General features: G+C 42.9%; 1 protein-coding gene and 1 long non-coding RNA gene across 3 annotated transcripts in view; one reads left to right on the forward strand and one right to left on the reverse strand.

Annotated features, from left to right (window-relative positions):
• COL4A1 (collagen type IV alpha 1 chain) overlaps positions 1 to 20,926 on the reverse strand; it is a 222,201-nt gene that overhangs the window by 128,690 nt on the left and 72,585 nt on the right. The gene's annotated exons all lie outside the window — the stretch shown is intronic.
• Positions 1 to 20,926, forward strand: part of LOC130355522 (uncharacterized) — a 98,815-nt gene that overhangs the window by 69,539 nt on the left and 8,350 nt on the right. For both annotated transcript variants that reach the window (XR_008888561.1, XR_008888562.1), the window contains exon 7: positions 18,922 to 19,104. This is a non-coding gene — a long non-coding RNA (uncharacterized LOC130355522). The remainder of the gene's footprint in view (positions 1 to 18,921; positions 19,105 to 20,926) is intronic.

Below are 20,926 nucleotides of genomic sequence, written 5' to 3' on the forward strand. Positions count from 1 at the left end.
CGCATAGCTAAATAAATATTTATTTACACTCCACTCTTTCTGCTGCACAATAAGTTAAATCAATGGACATATCCATAGCAAAATCTACAAGTACTACTTAAGGATCTTAAGCAAGGGATGCAAGCATGTATAGCACATGATGGGTGAGGCTAGTAATTGGCTGCAGCAGTCATAAGAATGATAAAAAAAAAATTGACCAGCACAGAATTGTAAACCTACATAAAGAAAAGAAAATGAAATGTTATTCCGGTGCATACATTTCCCTTTAGCTAATGTACACCTTTCTTCTTCACTTAGGATATCAGTACTAATGCTTATATGTCATGAAACAGGAATTTGTGTATAATGGTGTGCATTTGCTTTAATATGTATAAATCATATGAAATGCTTAAAAAAGAGGGACATACATGGAAGCTCTTATTGCTAACAAGCCTTAAAAGGAAAAACAAAAGAATAAGACATAACAAATAAAACAGAATTAAATGAGGAGGAAGGAACTTCCACCTGCATCCTGCTGAGGAATGTGAAATTTCCTTTTATAAGAATAGGAGGGCAAAGTTACTAAAACTTCCCAACATAAATAATGGCCTCCACATCTATTTTCATAAGACAGTGCTATGTCATGACGCAAAACATTTCAGGTCAGTTGCTATATACTAAAATGTGTTGACTGTGTAATCATCTAAATGAGTTCTTATAAGAAGGACCTGTAATTTGTAGCTCAAATGTTAAAATAACATTTTATTTAAACAAAAATTATAATGTTAACTTATTAACAAATTAAAAGGGTCTTTATAAGCTAAATCTTTTTATTATTGCCATCAACAGAGCAACTTTTACTTATCATTGATACAATTTTAGGGTACACATGACCTATTGTGTACCTTTCTTTTCTTTTATTTGAGAAAGGATGAACAAAAAAATGTTTTGTTTTCCGAACATGTCATTATGATTGCGTCAATACCAGTTTTGTTTTAAAATTTCCATTAAAATGCATTTTGTAAAGAGAAAAAATTTACTGTATATACTCGAGTATAAGCCGACCCAAATATAAGCTGAGGCACCAAATTTTACCACACAAAACTGGGAAAACTTACTGACTCGAGTATAAGCCTAGGGTGGGAAATGCAACAGCCCCTGTCATCAACCACACTCCGTAGCCATCCCCCCAGCCCCTGTCATCATCCACACTCCACAACCATGCCCCCCAAGCCTAGCTGTCATTCTTCACTGCCACCAATTCATCCCCCTCTCTGTCATCAGCTATAGCCACCAATTCAACCCCAATTCAATCCCCTCCCTCTGTCCTCCTGCATAGCCACAAATGGCACATATAGCACAGCCACCCCAATGCCCAAAGCAGCGACGGGAAGGGGACATGTCCGTGACGTCAGGGGCATCCCTGTGCACGGACATCTGACTCTTTTAAATCGGCAGCATCCCTACCCTGGCTGAGTTTACTTGGGGCCAAGGCCGGCCCGAAGTAGCAGCACTAGAGAAAGGGGCCTCCCATTGGGATGACAGGAGGAGGTGAGTAGAGGGGCAGATGGACAGATGGGTAGATGGACGGCCCATCTTGTCCTCACTCGGGTATAAGCTGAGGGGGGCTTTTTCAGCATAAAATAAAAATGGGCTGAAAAATTCGACTTATACAGTCAATTTATTTGTGTTATTTTATATATATATATATATATATATATATATATATATGAACTTTTTTTCCCACTAGAGGACTTAACATATGCTTACAAAAGGCCTAATAGGCATATTTACATAGTAGGCCTGGCTTCCATGGTAACAAATACAACTCTTTATTTATATAGGGCACGCAGATTCCGCAGTGCTGTACACTCAAATTGTTCCCTGTCCCCATTGGGGCCTCTTTAACCTCTTAGATTTCTGAAGGGTTAAATGACTGGGATTGTAATAAAGATGCCAATACATGTTATGCTAAATTTAGCTACTTTGGCCAACTGCCTAAGGTGTATGGCAGCCTCCTGAATCTTCACTGACAGATCGTGTTGGTTGAAAGAAGGTTTGGACATGTTGGATTTTTACCAGTTGACCCTATTGTTCTGGGTCGGATAAGCTAGTGCCAAAGCTGTCTGATTGCTTACCCCTCTCTATAGAGGAAACAAATGTTTAGCCATGCCGGACAATCATGTGTATGCGGAGGTCAGGATGTATGGCCATCTTAATCTTCCATGTTTTGTTAGAGTGTGAATGCTTGTGCTGACAGTGATATTTACTGTGGGTCTGCAAATACATTTTGAAAATGAAAAAAAAAATAATAATAATCTGCATTTGATTATCATACACTGCCTCCAGCATCAGTTCATTACATAACACTTATATTGGAGGCAGCTTGCCTGCATCTGTGTAAAGATAAATAAATATGGTTTCTGACCTACCTCTAAGGAAAACAAAAAGACCACCAGGGCAGAACATACAAGTAGATTCAGGGCAATAACTGTTACACGTTCTATTAATTAGAGGTATAAATTTGCAGTACATCCTGTATAAACCCTCTATCCTATATTAATCATTATGTGTACCTTAGCATAAAAAGGATTATTAGAGATGAGCTGCAATATCAGATGAATCTAAAGGATAGGTGTGGCAGTATTTCTGGAAAAAGCAGTCATGTATTTCCAATCCTGTACAACCCCTGACATATTGCAAAAATATGTCATTACTTCATGGTCACTGGAGGTCTGACCTCTGGGACATTAACCAAACCTAAGAGTGAAGGGGCTGTTGGCTCCTTACCCCACCCCCCACCCCCACCCCACTGTGCAGGGGAACTACAGCACAAAAGCATTGAAATTTATGCAGCTGGTTGCTGTTTACCGCACGGATGGCCAAGGGCACCATTTGTAGGGGAAGACCGTTAAGGGGCCACGGCACCCAAGTCCTATATTAAGAGGATCAGTAATGGTTCCGGATGTCAGACTCCTGCCAATTATAAAGTGATGGTATTTCCTAGCGCCTATAAGTGGTGAGATTCATAGTATTCTAAGCTTTGATAAACTACAGTATTTTTTGACTGTTACCAGAAATGAGCAAAAATGTCACTAAAAACAAATAGGATGTAAATAAAAAACATCATAAAAGGAGAAAAGTAGATCTGTTTTTATTCAACTAACTGGACAGAAAGCAGACATAGGGAGTACTTTTCTGACACAGTTCCCTCAATGCTGTTGGTCCTGGCCTTTGTGATGTGTTTTTGAAATAACACTGTTACATCAAATACATTTTAGTGTGTTTGTTGTGGGGAAACATAATTGTTTATTTAGGTGTCTTAAGAGGCTGGAGCACTTCACACAGGGTAGGGAATAAGTGTATGATTACATAGACAAATGATGAGCAACAGTGAGCACATTTATCTATTGCTTAATTCAAAACCTATTATCAAGATCATACAGTTATCCTCTATCGTGTGGATAGAGGAAAAGTGTTAATGGTAAGACAACTCCTTTAATATTTGACTAGATATCTGACTTCAACTGTCAATTCAATTGGAATTGTGTATTAGAATTGCACATGTGTACATTGTATTCTAGACTGCTTAAAATTCAGCAAGGGCTTTGCAGTTTGCAAAACTGTTTTGGTGAACCCATTATAGGATTCTATGTATGCTTAAATTATTATGAAAAGATGATTATATAACATTTGGAGTGTCTACTGCCAATGTAATCTAAAGTTCAATTTATTTACTTATTTCATAATAAATGGATATCAGACAAATGTATCCTAAACAATTAACAATAGAACGTTAAATGCTTTGGTCTACTAAGCCTATCCTTGTGATGGTTTTGTCACTGCTGTCCAGGGTTCTGATTAATACAGGTAATAAAAAAAGAAGCGCATCTAAAAAATTACATAATTCTTTGTTTTTATAGCACTTACATTGTAATTTATAAAAGTTTATACTTAGGGTCTAAATGTTTGCAGGTGCTTAAGGTGGAATAAAGGACAGTTATAAAGCCTTGTACCTGTAATTTTTCCTTCCACTTCTACTTCTGTCATTGGCTTCATGATAATTTATTAGTAGACATTTTTACCCTACAGAACAGGAGTCTCTTACAGTGAATCCAACTAGAACTAATGTACGGAGTTTGCATGTTCTCATATTTACCGTATATACTCGAGTATAAGCCGACCCGAGTATAAGCCGAGACCCCTAATTTCAACCCAAAATCCCAGGAAAAGTTATTGACTCGAGTATAAGCCTAGGGTGGGAAATACCTCATCCCCCCCTGTCATCATCCAGACCCGTCATTAACATCCTCATCATCCCCTTGTCATCATCCCACACATCCCCCCTTCATCATCCCCTTGTCATCATCCCACACATCCCCTTATCATCCCACACATCCCCCCTTCATCATCCCCTTGTCATCATCCCACACATCCCCCCTTCATCATCCCCTTGTCATCATCCCACACATCCCCCCTTCATCATCCCCTTGTCATCATCCCACACATCCCCCTTCATCATCCCCTTGTCATCATCCCACACATCCCCTTATCATCCCACACATCCCCCCTTCATCATCCCCACTTCATCATCCCACACATCCCCTTATCATCCCACACATCCCCCCTTCATCATCCCCTTGTCATCATCCCACACATCCCCCCTTCATCATCCCCTTGTAATCATCCCACACCCCCCCCCTTCATCATCCCCACCCCCCTTCATCATCCCCACACCCCCCCCCTTCATCATCCTCTTCTCATCATTCGCCCTCAGTGGTCTTCAACCTGCGGACCTCCAGAGGTTTCAAAACTACAACTCCCAGCAAGCCCGGGCAGCCATCGGCTGTCCGGGCTTGCTGGGAGTTGTAGTTTTGAAACCTCCGGAGGTCCGCAGGTTGAAGACCACTGCGGCCTTCAACATGCGGACCTCCAGAGGTTTCAAAACTACAACTCCCAGCAAGCCCGGGCAGCCATCGGCTGTCCGGGCTTGCTGGGAGTTGTAGTTTTGAAACCTCCGGAGGTCCGCAGGTTGAAGACCACTGCGGCCTTCAACATGCGGACCTCCAGAGGTTTCAAAACTACAACTCCCAGCAAGCCCGGGCAGCCATCGGCTGTCCGGGCTTGCTGGGAGTTGTAGTTTTGAAACCTCCGGAGGTCCGCAGGTTGAAGACCACTGCGGCCTTCAACATGCGGACCTCCAGAGGTTTCAAAACTACAACTCCCAGCAAGCCCGGGCAGCCATCGGCTGTCCGGGCTTGCTGGGAGTTGTAGTTTTGAAACCTCCGGAGGTCCGCAGGTTGAAGACCACTGCGGCCTTCAACATCATCCAGCCCCCTCTCACCCCCTTTAGTTCTGAGTACTCACCTCCGCTCGGCGCTGGTCCGGTCCTGCAGGGCTGTCCGGTAAGGAGGTGGTCCGGTGAGGAGGTGGTCCGGGCTGCTATCTTCACCGGGGGGCGCCTCTTCTCCGCGCTTCCGGCCCGGAATAGAGCCGTTGCCTTGACAATGACGCATCTGCCTTGACAATGACCGGACCAGCGCCGAGCGGAGGTGAGTACTGTACAGAACTAAAGGGGGGTGAGAGGGGGCTGGATGATGTTGAAGGCCGCAGTGGTCTTCAACCTGCGGACCTCCGGAGGTTTCAAAACTACAACTCCCAGCAAGCCCGGACAGCCGATGGCTGCCCTGGCTTGCTGGGAGTTGTAGTTTTGAAACCTCTGGAAGTCCGCAGGTTGAAGACCACTGCGGGTGGGGGAGTTCACTCGAGTATAAGCCGAGGGGGGTGTTTTCAGCACGAAAAATCGTGCTGAAAAACTCGGCTTATACTCGAGTATATACGGTAGTAACTTTTTTAAAATCTATTATATAGTCAAATCTTATGACATGCAACATTACAATATAACAGATACTAAATTGTTTTCAGTAGCAGTACTCACTGGCATGCCCTGCTTATCAAAGTTTTATACTTTAGGTTCCTAAAATCAAAAAATCCATCTACAGAAAAAAGCAGAAAAAGTTGTTTGATGTAGAGACCTACTTCCAGACCTGTTTTGATCAGTCTCTTTATTGAAAGTCCGACTAATCACTAGATATAGCCGGGAGAAGCGCGTAGCTTTGCTATTCCCTCCCCAGCTTGTAGCTGGTGCCAACTCATTGCAGGAGAAGCTCTACTGTTATTCCATGAAGCCCATCTCCTGCAATGAGTCAGGTCAAGCGGCAAGATGAGAAGTGAAGTTCACAGCAAGTGATTAGAGATGAGCGAATTTACAGTAAATTAGATTCGTCACGAAGTTCTCGGCTCGGCAGTTCATGACTTATCCTGCATAAATGAGTTCAGCTTTCTGGTGCTCCGATGGGCTGGAAAAGGTGGATACATTCCTAGGAAAGAGTCTCCTAGGACTGTATCCACATTTTCCACCCCCCCGGAGCACCTGAACTCATTTATGCAGGATAAGCCATCAACTGCCGAGCCGAGAAGTTCGTGACGAATCGAATTTACTGTAAATTCGCTCATCTCTACAAGTGATCATGGAGTTCTCAGCATTGAAACCCTGACCAATGAAAACTTTTACAGGTCTGAGACATATCAAAAGTTTTTTAAGTTACACTTATGAGTGAAGTTTTTTTTAACTTACACTGAGTTAAATAGAAAATCTAAACATAAACTATTGCTTATGTTTTTGGGATCTTGAAATTCAAACAGTCTAATAAACTGCTACAAAAAGTAATTGTCACTTTATTCGACTTATCATGACCTTGCATTACACAATTACCTATTTATCTAAATGGGTTAAACAGCAGTATCAGCCAGCTACAGAGGCCACAGCTGCCAGGAAAAGGGTTGCCCTGCTGTGAACATAAAAGGAACCAGCATTTTGGCACAGTATGTGCTCACACTTTGTAATATTGTCTGTATTCATTGAGCAGTTACAAATTGTAATTGGTAGCAGGAAAAAGAAGTGCAGACAGAAGACTTGGCTTTAAGTTTGATCTAGCAAACTGATGTAAATTTGAGCCTGCTTTCGAGTGTCTCTATCTGGCAGCCACCTGTAAGTAGTGTTCATCTTGTATTACTGCTTCCTCTTACCCACAAAAGATTCATGCAGATCCTCATATTCAATAATTTTAACAACGATAACAATTTTTTATGCATGACATAATAGGTTATCAGAAAAGTGAAACTAGTTACATGGCTAATGGTATTCATAAGCCTGCCCTGAAGTATGTAGTAGCATAGTTAAGTACCTCAGGGCAGACTTATAAATATTACAATGGGAGTGTTGTCCAGGGACCAGCCAGGAGGGAATACCACCTCTGGACCAGGGAATGACCTGAGTGCACCATTGGAATTAATTTACAAATAAGGATTTTGAGCCATATCTAAAGAATAGCACCACGGAAAGGGTATAGACCCTTGTAATCACCACCTGCACTATTAGCCTGTACCAGCAGGTTGGTGACCCTTTAACCCCTTAAGGACGCAGCCTATTTGGGCCTTAACCCCTTAAGGACGCAGGGTTTTTCGGTTTTTGCACTTTCATTTTTTCCTCCTCACCTTTTAAAAATCATAACCCTTTCAATTTTGCACCTAAAAATCCATATGATGGCTTATTTTTTGCACCACCAATTATACTTTGCGATGAAATTGAAGAAAAAATTCCATTTTGTAACTTTTGGGGGCTTCTGTTTCTAAGCACTAAATTTTTCGGTAAAAATGACACCTGATCTTTATTCTGTAGGTCCATACGATTAAAATGATACTCTACTTATATAGGTTTGATTTTGTCGTAATTCTGGAAAAAATCATAACTACATGCACGTAAAATTATACGTTTAAAATTGTCATCTTCTGACCCCTATAACTTTTTTATTTTTTTGCGTATGGGGCGGTATGAAGGCTCATTTTTTGTGCCGTGATCTGACGTTTTTAGTGGTACCATTTTTGTATTGATCGGACTTTTTGATTGCTTTTTATTCATTTTTTCATTATATAAAAAGTGACCAAAAATACGTTATTTTGGACTTTGGAATTTTTTTGCGCGTACGCCATTGACCATGCGGTTTAATTAATGATATATTTTTATAGTTCGGACATTTACGCACGTGGCGATACCACATATGTTTATATTTATTTTTATTTACATGGTGTTTTTTTTTTTAATGGGAAAAGGGGGGTGATTTGAACTTTTATTAAGGAAAGGGTTAAATCACATTTATTAACTTTTTTTTTACACTTTTTTTTTGCAGTGTTATAGCTCCCATAGGGGGGCTACAACATTGCATACACTGATTGCCAGCACTGTTCACTGCAAAGCCATAGCTTTGCAGTGATCAGTGTTATCGGCGGTCGATTGCTCAAGCCTGCATCTCAGGCTTGGAGCAATCAATCACCGAAGGGACACACCGAAAGAAGGTAAGAGAACATCCGCTAGTGTCCCAGCTGATCAGGACACCGCATTTTCACTGCGGTGGTCCCGTTCAGCCCCCACTGTGAGCAGCTGGGCAGCTTTCACTTTCATTTTAGACGCAGCGTTCAACTTTGAATGCCGCGTCTAAAGGGTTAATAGCGTGCGGTACTGCGATCGCTGCTGCGCGCTATTAGTCCCGGGTCCCGGCTTCAGATACATGCTGGGACCGACCTGATATGATGCGGGGTCACCATGTGACCCCGTGTTATATCGCGGGAGCCAGCCAAGGATGTAAATATACGTCCTTGGTCGTTAAGGGGTTAAGGACGCAGACAATTTTATGTTTTCGTTTTTTCCTCCTCGCCTTCAAAAAATCATAACTCTTTTATATTTTCATCCACAGACTAGTATGAGGGCTTGTTTTTAGAGCGACCAGTTGTCCGTTGTAATGTCATCCCTCACTTTACCATAAAATGTATGGCGCAACTAAAAAAAAATACTATTTGTGTGGGGAAATTAAAAAGAAAACTGCAATTTTGCTCATTTTGGAAGGTTTCATTTTCACGCCGTACAATTTACGGTAAAAGTGACACATGTTGTTTATTCTTTGGGTCAATACGATTAAAATGATACCCATGATAACATAATTTTCTATTACTGTTGCGCTTAAAAAAATCACAAACTTTTTAACCAAATTAGTACGTTTAAAATCCCCCTATTTTGAAGACCTATAACTTTTTAATTTTTCCGTATAATTGGCGGTATGAGGGCTCATTTTTTGCGCCGTGATCTGTACTTTTTATTGATACCATATTTGCTTATATAAAACTTTTAATAGATTTTTTATTAAAAAAAATTTGGAATAAAATGTTATAAAAAAAGCAGCTATTTTGGACTTTTACGTTCACGCCGTTCACCGTACGGTATCATTAACATTTTATTTTAATAGTTCAGATATTTATGCACGCGGCAATACCAAATATGTATGTAAAATATTTTTTTAACACTTTTTGGGGGTGAAATAGGGAAAATGGGAAAATTTACGTTTTTATTGGGGGAGGGGTCTTTTCAAAATTTTTTTACTTTATTTTTTTACTTTTATTTTTACACTTTAATAGTCCCCATAGGGGACTATTTATAGCAATCATACGATTGCTAATCCTGTTCAGTGCTATGTATAAGACATAGCACTGATCAGCGTTATCGGTCATCTTCTGCTCTGGTCCATGGGAAGGCAGATCAGAGCAGAAGACTCCCAGAAGGCAGCAGAGCCAGGTGAGGGGACCTCTGGCTGCCGTGCTGTATGATTGGATCGCTGCGACAGCGCTGCGGGCGATCCGATCATCCATTTAAGTGACTGCGATGCTGCAGATGCCGTGATCTGTATTGATCACGGCATCTGAGGGGTTAATGGAGGACATCCGCGGGATCGCAGGTGTCCGCCATTACTGGCGGGTCCCTGGCTGCAATCAACAGCCAGGACCTGCCACGCATGATCCGGGCATCGCTCCAATGCCCGCGGTTATGCTTAGGACGTAAATGTACGTCCTGGTGTGTTAATACCACCTCACCAGGATGTACATTTACGCCCTTCGTCGTTAAGGGGTTAAAGGGGTTATCCAGGAAAAAACTTTTTTTTATATATCAACTGGCTCCAGAAAGTTAAACAGATTTTTAAATTGCTTCTATTAAAAAATCTTAATCCTTTCAGTACTTTTTAGCTGCTGAAGTTGAGTTGTTCTTTTCTGTCTAAGTGCTCTCTGATGACACATGTCTCGTGAACTGTCCCAAGTAGAAGCAAATCCCCATAGCAAACCTATTCTACTCTGTGCAGTTCCCGAGACAAGCAGAGATGTCAGCAGAGAGCACTATGGCCAGACAGAAAAGAATAAGTCAACTTCAGCAGCTGATAATTATTGGAAGCATTAAGATTTTTTAATAGAAGTCATTTACAAATATGTTTAACTTTCTGGTGCCAGTTGATAAATATATATATATATATATATATATATATATATATATATATATATATATATCTATATCTATGTATATATATATATATATGTATATATATATATATATATATATATAGTTTTTCCCTGGAATACCCCTTTAAATATAAAAAGGTAGCTCAAGGCAGTTCTAGGAACTGTTTAGTACACTGTAACAATCAACATTATTTTATTCTATTTGGCTGACATAATATTTGGCTAACTATTATTGTGTATTAAGAAAACAAAAAAATACTTTTTCACTATGGGAATGTTTGGCAAGCATTTCAGGACATGACTATTACTTGTTTACAAAGGTTAATTTACAAACTTAGTAAACAAGCATAGACACAAGTATTCTGTTTGGCATTCTGTTCCCTCTCTAAGTGGAGGTTGGCACAAAGTCATAAAAAGGAGCATAAGAATTCTGTAAGCTATTTTATATTGTATTTGCAGAAACATAAAATGTGTTTATAACATAGTTATATTACAAATGTATAGCTGTGTAAACTCCTATGCTTCACAGTTTCATGAATATGTGCTATAAATGCTTCTTATCAACACTGTCTATTGACACACTTAAAATTTTAAAATGTGAAAAAAGTAAAAGAATTCCATATACAATAAGCTACAGATTATCAGGTATCAGAGTATCCTACTACTTTCACAAAACACTGCTGTTCTGACGCCATGAGTCTTCATGATACCCTACTTTGCAAGTACTGCTGTTAAAGGGGTGTTTGTTCTGAACCGTTGGAGCGAGCAGCGGGTGTCGTGACATCACTGCCACGCCCCCTTGTGAGTTCACACCACGCCCCCTCAATGCAAGTCTACCGGAGGGGGCATGGTGCCCGCCATGCACCCTCCCGTAGACTTGCATTAAGGGGATGTGGTGTGACATCACGAGGGGCGTGGCAGTGACATCACGACACCCGCCACCCACACATAGCATTTTTTTTTTTTTAAACCCATTTTATTGGAAAATCTTTCAATACATAACATATAAAAATAGAAAAAGGGAAACATGAGTACAGTCATACAGGCAATATACAGTGATGTGTGTTCCAAGAGATCAGTCATATGCTTTTGAGGTAACACGGTACAATTCAGATAACCAAAGAAAGGCGAAACCAATCGCCGTATGTGTTGAGGACAATAATTGACGGAAGGAGAGCAACTGGTGATCAGATATGGAGCTACGGTGGTAATTGTAAAGCTCCCAGTGTGTTCCCTATCGCCCCAGACAGTACCATTCAGTGGAACTAAAGGGCCTCACTATTTCCACAATCCGCAGGGTAATAAGACCAAATAAACACCTTCCAGTGTGAGTGGTCTTTTGTCTTTCTTAGTCAATTTTGTCTATCCCACAAAGTTTTTTAAGCTACGTTATCAACGTAGGCAATGTAGGGGTAGAGGGCATGAGCAAGGAGGCAAAGATACAATGTAAGGCTACTAAAAGGACAATATGAACCATTCTGGCGGAATTTAGAGTCTGCTGGTCCAGTTCTGGTGGATGAAATTGGTGAAAGAGCAGAGCCCTTGGGGCAAATGGTAAGGTCAGATCCCACGTGTCCTTAACATATGTCAAGATCAGTTGCCAATAGGTAGCAGTATGAGAGAAAGTCCACACACCGTGCCATAAATTTGTCAGGTTGGTAGAATATTTAGGGCAGGTAGTGATTCTGTCAGGAAAGTCCGGGGACAGAAGAATATTAAAGCCATAAAGGGCCCTATGGGCCAGTTTATAATAAGTTTCCCTAAACCTCTCATTTATGATACACCTGCATATTGTATTACATCCCCATAACACACAGTCTAAGATTTCATCACCCAGCACCCAGGTGGACCACGAGGCGAAGAGGGTAGCAGGGTCAACTTTCAGAAGGACTCTCTTGATGGTGGAGTACTGGTAGAAATTTAGAGCTTAAGGGGCCCTGAGCCTATAAGATAGTCCAGCCCATGATCCTGTGATTCATTATCGAGATATCTCAGATGAGTATTAAAAAAAGGAGTATAATTGGTTTAGCGGGAACATATGGGAGTGTGGTAGATTAAATGTGGAACAAAGGGACGCTGGAGAGAGCCAACATTTATTAGATTAGGTTTATCAATAAAATGTCTAACTATGGTCATTCCCTTGGCCGCCCATACTGTGTACACTTGAGGAGGAACACCTGTCGGGATTTCCGGATGATTTGACAAGGGGTGGTGTTTAGAAACCAGAAAAGGGAGTTGGTATATTTTGCGTACCTCCTTCCATGTCGCCACAGTGTCTCTCAATAGTGCAGAGCGCTTCAGCAGGAGATTCCAGGGGTCAGCCAATGCCATTTCCAGGTCATGGACGGCATGGAAGGAAGTACCATGGATCCAGTCCACCACAAACTGAAATAGGCAGGATAAGTTATAACCTATTAAATAAGGGAAGTTCAGACCCCCATTCTATTTATCCAGCATGAGTTTAGAAAGGTTGTTTACCCACCCAAATGAATTTTGTAAAAGCTGAGTTCAAGGATTTAACATGGAATGTTTTAACAATAAGGGTAAACTCTGTATAAGGAAAAGGAGTCTAGCAAAGCTGATCATTTTGATCAACTGACATCTGCCCATAAAAGTAAGGGCCAGGACATCTCTAAGCGAGGATCCGGGGTCATCTAGAAAAAGCAAGACATCATCTGCAAACATAGTTTGTTTCACCTCCTTCTCTCCCACTCTGATGCCCGAGTAAATGACCGAAGACAATAAGTATCTGGCTAATGGTTTGACAGCCAAGTCAAAGAGGAGGGGTGAAAGTGGGCACCCCTGTCCTGTCCCCTTGAATAAAGGGAAAGGGGCCGAAAGGATACCAGGTGTGTAGACTCTAGCCATAGTTGTTCTATATAACTCCGCCAGATAATCTTGGAAGGCACCCTTTAAGCCCATCCGGTCCAGCACCATCCCCAGCCAGTCCCAGTGAACATTATCAAAGGCCTTTTCAGCGTCTAATGCCAGTAGAGCTGGCTGTTCTCCTGGCAGGGGATGGTGCTGCAACCGGTTCAAAACTGCTAGGACAGTCCTTAGATTCAGAGTAGCAGATCAGTTTTGATAAACCCCACTTGATGGGCCCCGATCAATTTGGGCATAAACCTGGACAAGCGATCAGCTAGAATTTCAGACAGAATCTTAATATCATGATTAATTAAAGATATAGGACGGTATGAGCCTGGGTCCCTAGGGTCCTTGCCCGGTTTTGGTAATACTTTGATATACGCTAGTGAAACCTCCATCGGGATGGAGCCAGAAGTCATGTATTCCCGGAATACATCTACAAATAGCGTGGATAGTTGGGGCAGTAGAGCTTTATAAAATTCTCCTGTGTAACCATCAGGTCCAGGGGCTTTGCTGTTATGTAGGTATTTAATGATGCCTTGAATCTCCTCCTCTGTCACCAGGGCGTTAATTCATCCCTCTGAGCATCCGTCAGGGAGGGGAGGTTCAGACCTCTGAGAAAGGCCTCCCCAGCTGATAAATCAGAGGGAGAACTCGAATAAAGATCAAAATAAAATCGTTCCAGAATCTTATTGATGAGGTGGGGGTCAGTATGCAGCATACCTGCTGGGTGTTTCAAAGCTGTAATGTGGGATGGGGGGCATTTCCCTTTCGCCAAGTGGGCCATAAGACAGCCAGCTTTGTTTCCATGGAGGGCAACCTCATACTCAGAACGACGTAAGCGTTCTCTTCTATCTAACCAGAGCTCAAAATCAGTTCTAGCTGCCTTCCATCTTACCCTATGTTCATCCAGGAGTTAAGAAAAAGGGCATATGCATCATGTGGGTGAGACCTAGCTGTGGTGAACTGGGTTAGTGAGGTATGTTTTAGGGCAGATGCATGTGCCATCAAGCGTCCCCTGAGCACTGCCTTGCCCGTTTCCCAATACAAGGTAGGGTTTCTCCAGAGTATGTCTGTCCCCCTCAGACATGAGGGATAAAATTGCAAAATCATTGGAGTATGATCTGAAAGCGCCAAATCACCAATGACCACGGGAACGCATCCGGGAACAAAGTTCCATACTAACAGAGAAATAGTCGATTCTAGACCATGAGCCATGGACATAGGGGAAGTGGGTGAATTCCCTGTCATCTGGGTGAGACACTCTCCAAACATCCTGTAAACCCAACTGTTCTAGAAAAGGGGGAAGGACACAGTCTCAAGACCTTACAGGAGAAACCACAGAAAAAGGACTTTTTCTATCCACGAGCGGGTCTAGTACAGTATTAAAGTCGCCCCCCAGAACCTTCTCCATGGTAGTATCTGATTGCATCCTAGTAGCAAGATCTTTAAAGAAGTGCCCATTTTTCCCATTAGGAGCGTAAACATTGTAAAGACTAAAAGTTTCCCCGTTATGTTCTAATTGAAGATGAGAAATTCAGCCGTCAGTGTCAGTGAAGTATGAGATACGTGTAACGGCAAAAGCTTTGTGAATTAGTGTGAGGACTCCCACCTTGCCCTCCTTTGCTGGAGAGCAGAATATGTTCCCAACCCATTGCTGCTGCATCCGAAAGAAATCATGTTCAGGTAAATGAGTTTCCTGCAACAGTACTATGTCCGGACTAAATCGTTTTGAGATAACACAAGAAGAGCCAACATTTCTGCAGAGAACGCAGGCCCTCCATATTCCCAGAGAGAATTTTAACCATGTATGGGTGACAAAAATGAAACCATCCAGCGAGAAGTAGTAATATGGTAGCAGAACTGTTTTTGGAATGGGGAGGCAGCAGCAATGAGGTAGGCCGTCATCCTACACTGAGCCATAAGCAATGGACACATCATACACCTGTAGGGAGCAGCATATTGAGGTAGAACATAGTACTCACAGTATGGAGCCAAATAACATTGAACAAAACAAAAGAACAAGAATGCATAACAAAAACATATGGCAGACCCATAGGGCGTTATCTTTAGGTGGACACCCTCCTTCTGGGTTAAGGACTCCCTTTTTCGGGCAACAAAGAAATATCAGGGAACGGGTATATAAAGCAAATGGTGACATACCTCCACCCCCACCCTACTGGGCCAGCCACGGTGTGACCCTATCTAGTTAATAAGATGGGGCCTAGCCCGGCATGGATACAGCTGCGGAAAAACCAGCCCTAGCAGACTATGAGGCAGTATAAAAACAAATAATCGGGTACTGGGGAACATAGAACCTGAGTGGAGTGTCCAAACGCAGGAACATCCGTGGCAAGAAGCCAAGAGTCAGTTGCAAGAAGATGCACCTCAGTAAGGAACCTCTGTCTGGAGAGGAGTGGTGGTCACTGCTGTAGTCACGTCGTGGGGAGTGTTGTCGGCGGCGGCGATCCCTCTGATCAAATGAGCAAGCTGGGTCTCTCGTGGGTGATCTGGAGCGGCAGAGGCCTCTAGGTGAGCGAGATCTTCTGTGTGGCGTCGAGTGGGAAGATCGCCCGAAGGACATATTCAGGAGCTGATCCAGGGAAGCGGCAGCAGCCTCTGGAGTGTTGTAGACAGAAACACCCCAATCTGCATGGAACACCCGAAGAACAGCTGGGTATTGTAGTTGAAATCGGTATTTAGCTTTGAAAAGTGTGGTACAGATTGTACTAAAAGCTCTCCTGCATTTTGCCACTTCCACAGAAAAATCTTCAAAGAGTAGGAGGCGCACATGTATCACCAGTGGTTGGGACAAGCGCCTATAAGCCTGTAGAATTTCCACGTTATCATTAAAGTCCAGGAGCTTCAGTATAACCTGGCGAGGGTGGTGGGCTAGTGCTGTAGGTGTACCTGGTGAGGAGGCAGCGGACCGATTCTGTGGGCCCATTCCACCCCGCAAGGGTGAGCAAGTCCAAGGTTCTTAGGTAGGTCCTGTTCACAAAAGCGCTGTAAGTCAGGGGAGGTGACCGACTCTTTAACACCCACAATGCGCAAATTGTTGTGCCGGGATCTATTTTTCAGGTCCTCAAGTTTGTCATTTACTCTGGCCATTTAAAGTTCTGTAGCTTTAAGGCACCTTTCTGTAAGGAATATGAGACACCCTCTGTTCCAACTCATTGAGATGCCCAGTATTTCCCTTCACCTCCAACTGTAAATTCTGAAGTGTTACTTTAAAGACTTCCTCCACTATATGCTGGACATTAGGGGTTATTCTGAGCGCCAATTCTGCAGCGAGTTTTTGATAATCAATGTGCACCAAAGGTTCTGTAGGTACAGGGTTAAGCAGAGTCTGAGAGTCTGTGGGTCCTAATATCTGACAGGCTGGGGTGAGCTGGCAGTAGATAGGTGGACTTCCATGTCCATCTGCTGTATAGAGGAGGACAGTGGTGGCAGTGGCTGAGGTCCCGGCGCTGCTGGCTTCTGCGTACTTCCAGCAGCGGCCATATTGCTGGGGCCACAAGCTTCCGGGTCCATGCCCGGAAGCTTGGGGAGGTACCAGGGATCGTCATCACACTGGAGAGGCAACACGGAGCAGGTAGGCAGCTGGTAACAGTCTGGCAGGAGCGGGAGCTTGCCTCGCTAGCCTCCTATATCGGCCACATCAGAACCAGAAGTCCACCTAGCATTCTAAATGAACACCGGGTGCTGCACAGAGATCGTGGCGGGACCCTTGCGATCAGACATGTTATCCCCTATTCTTTAAATAGGGGATAAAATGTCTAGGGGCGGAGTACCCCTTTAAAGTGTTATTTTCTATGTTGATTTGCTTTTTTCCCATCTTAGTAAGTCATTGAATCTTTAGAAGGGCATTGCTAAGACCAAAGGGACCAAAACTGGCAATCTCACATTTTTGGGAGACCATCTTTACCCATCATTTGAAGAGGTCATTAATACTATAATACATATTCTTATGAGTTAGCTATAGCATATGGGAATGACAAGTTTGACACCTTTCACTCCATTAGGTCTCTTTGGGAAACTAGTAAATATCATTAAATTCAATTGTTCTTATATCGTACCTAAGATATATGTGCCAAAATATGTACTGAAATATTGCTTAAAGGAGTACTCCGGCGCGCACTTTTTTCCTTTTATCCCGTCAGGGCTGCAAAATAAAAGAAAACACACTTTCTCTTACCTGCCAACGAGCCCCCGAAGCTCCGGTACAGGTGTTCGGTCCCCGGGCTGTATTCTTCTTACTTCCTGTTAGCCCGGCACGTCACACGGAGCTTCAGCCTATCACTGGCCGAGGCGGGACATCGCTGCAGCCGGTGATCGGCTGAAACTCCGTGTGACATGCCGGCCTAACAGGAAGTAAGAAGAATACAGCCCGGAGACCAAACACCTGTACCGGAGTGTACTGGAGCTCCGGGGGCTCGTTGGCAGGTAAGAGAAAGTGTGTTTTCTTTTATTTTGCAGCCCGGACGGGATAAAAGGAAAAAAGTGCGTGCCGGAGTACTCCTTTAATTTCACTTTCATGCCCTATTCTTGTTGTACCCTATCTTACGTTTACTTTTTTGCTTTGCTTACTTTATACATGTACATGTAACTCCCCATTGTACCCACTTTGAACATTTTGAACAAAGAAGCTTCCTTTACTATTGACACCTTTGTGTCAGTTCATGACTGATGCATGATTCTAAGAGAAGGGATTTCTGACCAGCAAAATCCAAACGATTGTATTCACAAGTACTTGTGAAATAAAATATTTGTATTATACCGCATTGGTGCTGGATTTTCTGCTTTAAAGGAAATTTGTCACCAGTGTCACCTGCACTAACCTGTCAGTAGTGCAGGTGACACTGAAGACATCAGTACTTAACTTGTCCCATTCTGTGCAGGGGATCTCCGGTAATCGTGTCTGTTAGCTTCAGCACCTGGCATTGGGCATGGGCGGACCTTAGTGACATCACTGCTGCTGCTCTCTGCTGGGTCCCGCTGCTAGGGAACAGCAGCAGTGACGTCACTAAGCTCCACCTATGCCCCAAGCCGTGCCCGGAGCTGAAGCTAACAGACAAGATTATCGGAGATCCCCTGCACGGAACAGGACAAGGTTAGTACCATTGTTATCAGTGTCACCTGCACTACCGACAGGTTAGTGCAGATGGCAGTGGTGACAGATTTCCTTTAAAGCAAAAAATCCAGCACCAATGCAGTATATTACAAATATTTTATTTCACAAGTACTTGTGAATACAATTGTTTGGATTTTGCTGGACTAAAGTATTGGATTTTCCAAATGAGAAAATGCTCATATGTCAGCTGTTCGCATCTGTTACGTCAACAGAACATCTCCCATGTAAACAAGGAAATAGCTGTGGACTTCAAAGACCTACAAATAATTGGCCAATAAAAATTGAAGACTAACTTTCTATATCATCGATCAGCACTTATTACTGGCAAGTCATATGCCCATGTATTAGGAACCTTAGTCATGTGCCTCCATACTTGTGTACCTATAAGCATTTGATGCAAACCAATCAAGATCTTGCTATGTATATTGCCTGCAGGGGTCTCTGCTAGATACAAATGCATAAAAAGCAGATAACAGTTATCTGCAGGTTGTAAAGAAAATTGCAGTAACAAATAATATGTTCCTGTTTATTTTTGCTTTCAGATGTTAGAAACTATACTGCGTGGTTTAATTTTCAGCCAGGACATCTGTAAAGATTCCTCAAAGAATTAAAAAAGTTCACTGTGTTCTCCAACTTGGCCGCATGCAGCTCACTACCAGATGTATTCCCTGCATGATTCTGCTTTAACAACTAAAGAAAATATTGCAAATGTTTTAAGATAGATGGTAAATGTATAACATGTATATGTATGCATTTATGTATGAATTTCCCTTATTGCTACCCCTTGCAATGGGTACTTGATTATGGGTGCTCCTAATAGTACCTTCATGTGTTTTGTATTTAGATGTATGTGTTCTTTGTGGTATGTTATTTAAAGATTCAATATAATTTTTATATAATATAAAGAAGCACTTGATTTTTTCTAGTATCCCATCTTCCTTTGTAGTTTTAAAGGGGTACTCCGGTGCTTAGACATCTTATCCCCTGTCCGCTGCTCGGAACCCCCGTGATCTTGCACGCGGTACCCCGTTTGTAATCAGTCCCCGGAGCGTGTTCGCTCCAGGTCTGATTACCGGCGACCACAGGGCCGACGCCGTGTGACGTCACACCTCCGCCCCCTGTGACATCATGCTCCGCCCCTCAATGCAAGCCTACAGGAGGGGGCGTGATAGCTGTCACGCCCCCTCCCATAGACATGCATTGACGGGCGGAGGGTGAGGTCACACACCGTCGGCCCTGTGATCGACAGTAATCAGACCCGGAGTGAACACGCTCCGGGGACTGATTACAAATGGGGTGCCGCGTGCAAGATCACGGGGGTCCCCAGCGGCGGGAATCCCGCGATCAGGCATCTTATCGCCTATCCTTTGGATAGGGGATAAGATGTCCAAGCACCGGAGAACCACTTTAAAGGGGTACTAAGGTGGAGTTTTTTTTTTTAAATCAACTGGTTCCAGAAAGTTAAACAGATTTGTAAATTAGGAGAAAATTTGTTGGTGCAGCTCACAATTATACATTTACCGAGGTGATTTGGGGTACACACCTATACCACGGTGTGTTAATTATATCAAAAGAACAGAAGAACAGTATCCCCTACCTCAAGGTTAGTGTTTAAATAGTAATAATATTGCAATAAGACCGTGCTTCAATTATTCCAATAATTTAAAAATTCATTATAATATCTTATATTCCACTCTCACAGGGCCCTTGTGGGAGAAGAAACAATGTTAAAATACAAATAAAAAAATATATATGACATAATACAGAATATTCTATATGCCACTTTTGTTATGTTAGTTATTAATAGTACTGCAAATTCTATCCATTGGTGGACACCGATAAACTAATTAAATGTAACTGTCCTTTATGTTGTAGCAATGGTCGCTACAATGATATTACATTAGTATTGTGTTGTCTCTGGTTGGGTTATTCAAGTGCACTACAAATTGTAGCAAATGATGTTATAAACGATGATTTGTTACCAGTTCCTATGGTGCTCCTTTCTAGTCAGCAATCCCTCGCTGAGCTGCAGGTGTACTTGCAGAGATGTGTGCTGGCATGCACAGACGGCGGCTGGTCCTGACGGCGCTGGGCTCGGGTGATACCGCCCGATGGTACCGAGGAGATGGATGCAGAGCCTCGTGCTTTCAGCGTCTGACGTCAGGAGTCTTGCAGACCATAGGAGCTGAGACTGATTGAGTCCGGACCTAGAAGCAGGTAAGTCCTGGAAGTGGATTGCTCATTCAGAGCTGTAGGGACTGTCCAGAGTGCAACAGTCCAGAGTGTGGCCGACCAAAGTCCTTGCAGTAATAACTCTCTAAGCAACAGGTGGCATAAGTGGCATAAATACAAATAACTAGACGCGTTTCAGGGTGCTTAATAATATCTGACCCTTTCTTCAGTAGTCGCTGAAAGCACGAGGCTCGGCATCCATCTCCTCGGTACCATCGCCCGGTATCACCCGGGCCCTGCGCCGTCAGGACCAGCCGCCGTCTGTGCATGCCAGCACACATCTCTGCAAGTACACCTGCAGCTCAGTGAGGGATT

This window comes from Hyla sarda, chromosome 2 (assembly GCF_029499605.1).
Source record: "Hyla sarda isolate aHylSar1 chromosome 2, aHylSar1.hap1, whole genome shotgun sequence".
Taxonomy (NCBI): Eukaryota; Metazoa; Chordata; class Amphibia; order Anura; family Hylidae; genus Hyla; species Hyla sarda.